Source organism: Corvus kubaryi, unplaced genomic scaffold, assembly GCF_017639235.1.
Source record: "Corvus kubaryi isolate FWS band 111438036 unplaced genomic scaffold, C.kubaryi_AGA036_p1.0 37398, whole genome shotgun sequence".
Classification (NCBI taxonomy): Eukaryota; Metazoa; Chordata; class Aves; order Passeriformes; family Corvidae; genus Corvus; species Corvus kubaryi.
This window is the reverse complement of record NW_024581137.1, coordinates 29,383,688-29,389,689: the sequence shown is the minus strand read 5'-3', so window position 1 is coordinate 29,389,689 and position 6,002 is coordinate 29,383,688. Positions and strand designations below refer to the sequence as shown.

Sequence of the window (6,002 nt, the reverse complement as noted above, 5' to 3'; positions counted from 1 at the left end):
TTGTCCTTCAAACGGGACTTGGAGGAGAATGAAAAATAAGTGCTGGGTTTGCCAGTGGCTAAGAATGGATTTTCAGCAGCCTGACACAAAATTTTCCTTCTTTTTCTGCCAAAATAATGCAATAAAAAGTAGAGACAGAAATGAAACACATGTTAAAAGTAACAGGTCATGGGCCACATCCTAAAATTCCTATTAGTACCCAATAATTTCATAAAACTGGGAGCCCTGGCCATGGTGCAGTTGGATAGGAGGTCATTGCAACCTTCAGGAAGACATAGACAGGATTTGGGGCTCCAAACTGGAGAAAAAACAAGGGGCCCACCATCAGCAAACCCATAATATATGTCTCTGCAGAAGCCAGAAAGAGATTTGAGTCTTGTCTGTTGTCACCATGTAGTAGCTGAGGATTCCCTGATGCGGGGACACACTGAGTTTTGGGAGCCTTGTTGCCATGCCTATATTCTGAGGGAAGTTGGGGACCGTGTCCCCAGCTGCCCATGTTGCTCTCAGGGCTGGCTTGGGGCAGTTCCAGGCTGTGTTTGTACAGGTAGCATGGCTGGGAGATCAAGGCGAGAGGAGGGGAGGGAGGAGCAAGCGCTTCCCAGGAGTCCATTATCCCATTCTCCTCTCCTAGCACAGACTAAACCTTCTGCTGCCCAGGAACCTGCCCTGCCCAGGCCTCATCCTGGAGAAATGAGCATTTGTCTCTGAAGGTTATGAGCAGCTGTGACTGGCTGACTTACAACATCTTACAGGGCAGGAGTTTTGGTGCCCTGTGCGCTCAGGACCCAGACAGTTGCAGCACAGGTTAGACTCACTGCTTTTCCTTGCTCTTCCCCAGCTTGCTATTTTCTTTGTCATTATAACTGTTCCTTTTACTTCTTATGTTTCTGATGTTTTCATTGCATCAAAAATATTTTACTTCATGGCAAATTCAGGATTTTTTTTGTTCAAAACTTGATTTCTCATTAATCTGGTAATTAGTTCTCAAGAGTTTATGCTTTTCTCTTAGGTAGAGTATGCAAATGATGTGTTGTACTAACAAGATATCTTTTATTTCATAAAAGGTACAGTTACCAAAGGGAACATCTTGCAAGTCAAGTCCCCCGGAAGATTATTCTATTTGACACTACAAAAAGGCAAAAGTACCAGTTAAAATAAAATGACAGTTGTTTATATAAGCAGATCCTAGTTACTTTAATTATTGTTTTTGGCAGGATCCTAGAAGTTTAATCTTTCTTAAATCCCACAGTAATGTCTGCTGGCTATAGGGATTTAGTTACCATGAAAAAATATTCAGCCACTACCTAACCTAAATACAGCTATACACTAGGGCAGTGTTACCCAAGATAGTTTCATTTGAGTGAAATGGGAAGATTGTTCTCAATACTAATTCAGTTAGAAGATTGAGGAACATGAGATACATATAAATCTAATTTCTTTAGCGTAGCAATTTAAAGAATACTTTAGGTCTTTGAAGTTAAAAGATCTTATTTATATTGCCTGATGTAGGTCAGCCGTTGCAGAACAATTTGCTCATTTACCTTTTTTTAGGGAAACCAGTTTTTTAAGAACAAAAAAGAATGCATTCGTAATATGGATACAAGAGTGAAAATGGTTTGCCACGTGGGAAGGGACTATCCCAGTGTGCACTAAAGAAGATTTCTCTACAATTGCAGTTACATACCTTCAACTTGTTCTTGAAAGAAGGCATTAGAAATCTTCAGTAGGCTGTGATTTCTGGGGCTGCTGAGCTGCCTGGTGGGTGCAGCTTTAGGATGGAGAGGGCAAAGTCATTCTCTGACTAGTGCTGTTCAAGCTAACTCCAACAGCCATGGTCATAACCAGCACCAATGGTCAAAAGGATATTTCTGCACACTTCAGTGAGGTTTCTTTAAAGCTCTGACCTATTAGTTTGAAAATTTATTTTGACTACAGAGTTAGCTGAAATAAGTTAAGTGTTCTTTTACAAGGGACAGCTTAAAGCTTTATTTGATGGTACTTTTTCTTGAAGCCCTTTAGCCTTAACTAGGCTAAAGGCCACCAGGCCTTAACAACCTTTCCTATTCTCTTGATCTTGTGATTCAATACAGATCCATTAATTTAAGAAAAGCCGTGACTTTTTTGTGTTAGCTGGTGATAAAATTCCCTTTCGTTTTTTGCTGCAACTCAAGGTGGACTGTATCTCTACTTCTAGTTTGCACAACCCAAACAAAATATTTCTTTGAGACCTTTAAGAAATAAAGATTATACATGCATTTCACTTCTGTGTTTTATTTCTGTTAGAACAATTTTTGGGTTTTGCAAAGATAATTGAAATGTAAAAAGTAGCTTAACGTATAGTTTCACATATTTTTAAAAGATGAATATAAGTTTATATTGGACTTAAAAATATATCAAAATATAACATGAAATTAAAAAATCTAAATATTTCTGGAAAGATAGTAATCTTACTGGTGAGAAATTTCTGCTGACAAATCCTTATTTTTCCAACTAAAGGTTTCAGTTAAAAAGAATCCATCAGATCCAACACTATCAGACTATCCAATCATTCAACAGCGACTGAATGTGGCCAAGCCACATTTGCACAATTCTGTTAGCAATCAAAGCAGCTGGTCTGTATGCAGCTACATTACACTGAGATAATGTATCACCACCAAATAAGCATTTTATTAGTTTACCATAAAGAAGGGTGACATCAGGAAAAAATAAATGACTGAAAAATGTTTGACAGAGACCCTCTGTTAACAGCACTTTAATCCCAGAATGATTTAAACCACTCCCTTACTATTATAATGCTGAGAATTTTTATTCCTTTTTCAGATAAGGTATAAAACTCATGTACTCAGCCCTTGTGATAACTGAAGAATCCTTGATAACACACCTTTTTATTAAAAAGTCAGAAAAAATAGAGAAAAGCATGATTTGAAAGCAGGGCAGTGGCTACTTATAGCTGTCTTCTAGAATGAGTAGGTGTAGTATACAGAAAAAAGTAGATGTTGTTATGTGTAGAACACATGATACGTTTTACAAAAGCACTGATTTCAGCCACATCCAGAAGAAAATAATGCTTGGATCAAAACATTAGGCACTTTATAAATATTAAGTTTTTTTACATTTCTCTATGATCTAGCATTGAGTAAAGAAGCCCATAAATATCTCTTTGTTCCCTTAATTTGTAGCCTTAATGAGTGTATTTTAATCATTTTAGTGAGCTCTGGCATAAGACAGTACAGAAGTAAAGAGAAAATATGTTCCACAGAAAGTTCTATAACAAGAGGTGATATGTTGTGTCAGAAATGGTGTAGTTGGTGCTGACATTCTTTTGGTAGAGTAAGAGAAAAGGGGAAAGTGTTTGGAGGTTAAATGGAATTAATAAAGCACACTAAGCTATTTATTGCACATTAAAAATTGAACCTTACTCATCTCAAAATGCCTTTTGGGCTATTGGATATAGATCTCCTGACAGCTGCAGATGTAGTCACAGCAGTATTAGAAAAACAGAGATTTTTTTTTTCCAAAGTTCAAGACCTGAGCACTGCCTAAAAAGGGAGATATGCCTTCAAGCACTGAACTTCTGATATTTTTCTGACTTAAATGCATACCAACACTTGGAGTTCAAAGCATGGATTCAGTAACCCAAGGAAAAAAAAAATTTCAACTGTGATTACATAACAATGAACAACATAACATAATTTTACCTGGAAAACCCTGAAAATACCTGACTGCTGTTCTGTTTTTCTTTTCTGTTTGAGGAGAAAATAGATCAGGGAAATAGAATGATGTTATTCACCATTTTCTGAAACATTTCAAAGTTAGCAAACATTTCTGATATGTGTAAAAGTGAAGATCTGTAGCAGGTAGAAACATGAATGCCTTCAACAACAATATTATTTGGTTCCATGCTGAGATAATGGCTGTCTACCCAGGAATCCAGACAAACTCTTTCATTTAGGCCCCTGCTGAAGTCAGAGGTGTTATCTGGCTGGGTGCCTGGACCTCAGAATATACTATGAAAGTTCCAAAGCCACCCTACATTTCAGTGAACACCAGCTCTGCTACGATTGCAGCTGTGCAGCTGCTTTCACCCAGCCACAGTGCAGACTCCTGGATTTGTTTCATCTTTGCTTTCACCAGACCACTTTCCAGGCAGACCAAATCCCTGCCTGGTCCCAGCCATCTGAAGACTACAGCTGGCATGGAGAAAGCATCAGCCCTTCTGTTTTCAGGGGTTGTGCACATTGTTGTTGAATTGATAGGTCTGCGTAAGAAGAATCTAAAAAGAAAGTGTTCCTGAAAATGAGGATTTGAGAAGATGCCAAGGGACCAAAGATAGACCTCTTCTTTCAAGAAAAAAGTCAGATGAAGGACTGCTCTGTTTCACTGCAGCCACCAGGTATTTCTATAGAACAGAAAAGTTACCAAAATTTTAATACTTTTTACCCACCCTGACTCTGCAAAAACTTAAGTATGGAGAAGGATATTACAGTATAATGAGGACACATGATAATCACATGGTTAAAATCTCTTAAACATATGATCATCTTACAGCTTTGAAACAAATTTCACATTGTAACATTGTATCTACAAATCCTTCCTAACTCAGAAAATTTTTTCTTAGTCAGCCTAAAAGACATACATTCTTTGATGGTTTTAAATTAAGCTTGCAAAACCTGATGCTTTGAAAGTGGAAAAAACCCCAAGGCATTCTTTCTAGTGGTAACTGAAGGAAAGTTTCACAACAGGGATGTGCTGTTCAGCCTGCCTTCGGGGCATGAAAATATTATTGAGAAGACTCAAAAGAGTGCAGTCTATTGTCTCAAAAGTACTAGACTCACTATTATCCTTTATTTTTTGTGGGTACAAACACCTTCTTTCAGAAGACATCAATGAGAAAAGTTTGCAAGTAACCTGATATCAAATGGAATACTTACCTAACATAAGAAATGTTCTCATCGTGGATTACAGTCAGATTCTGGTCTCACTGAAGTCAATAAGGTTTTTATTGTTGATTTCATGTGAACTAGTTAAAATTTTGCTAAGAAATAGGCTTGACATTTGACACAACAAGAACTTCAAGGGACCTTTAGCATGAAGCAAACAGAGCTTGACTTCCAGCTGGACCATTGACCCTGCTGGCCACATTCACAGTTATAATTAGGTTCCTTTTAGCTTGTTTGGCAATAAAATGGTATAATGGGCCTTTGAAGTCTGTATTTCCTTCCTGCATTTCTGTCCAAGTCAGTAAAGACTCATGACTCTTCTTCAGCGCGGTCTCTCACACCAAGCCATTGCCAATGTGCCACACACTCTGGTTGTCAGCATCCATCCAGCTGAGGTCCCAAGGCCCTGGATGTGGCAGCCAAAAGCTGGCTGAGGGCCACTGGCTCTGCACTCTTGTCACAGCTTCTTTAGTCTACTCTGGGGATGGGCAAATCACCTCTCTTTGCCCCAGCTTCCTGACAAGTTAAAGGAATATCCTGGTGTGTGCAGTAGGCCATGGAAATACGAGTTGTGGGGAGTGAGGTGTTCTGCATTAACACCTTGGAAGTGGACTCCAGATTTAGTCACAGGCCCTAGCCAGATATGTATTGCATGAAAAAGTCAGTAAAAAATATCTTCTGGCCTCAGAAATATTGTGCCCTCCCTGAAGAGTATAACCTGATCATCTAATTTTTTCTCACATTGCAGAGCATCTAACAACAAATGCTAGGTTTACAAGGAATTTTTCTTGTTTGTTATCTCTCTGCTCTTGGTTATTGTCTTATTATCTGCTTACCTATGACTTTATTACTCATGATTATTTGGCTTTTTATCTCAAGTGTACTTAAACACCAAAAAAGTTAGGAGATACTTACTTTCTCAGGTGAGAAACACTGGAAGCTAAAGTAGCCTTGAAACATTTTGTTGAAATCTCTTCTACTTCTGTGTATAGAAGTATATAAAGATATGTATATAATTACAAATAACTTTTATTTGCACAACTTTGGTAAGACAGAAAT

The 6,002-nt window shown here is 38.1% G+C and overlaps 1 long non-coding RNA gene across 9 annotated transcripts in view; it reads right to left on the bottom strand.

The window, feature by feature from the left end:
- LOC121672039 overlaps positions 1 to 6,002 on the bottom strand; it is a 130,307-nt gene that overhangs the window by 81,998 nt on the left and 42,307 nt on the right. The gene's annotated exons all lie outside the window — the stretch shown is intronic.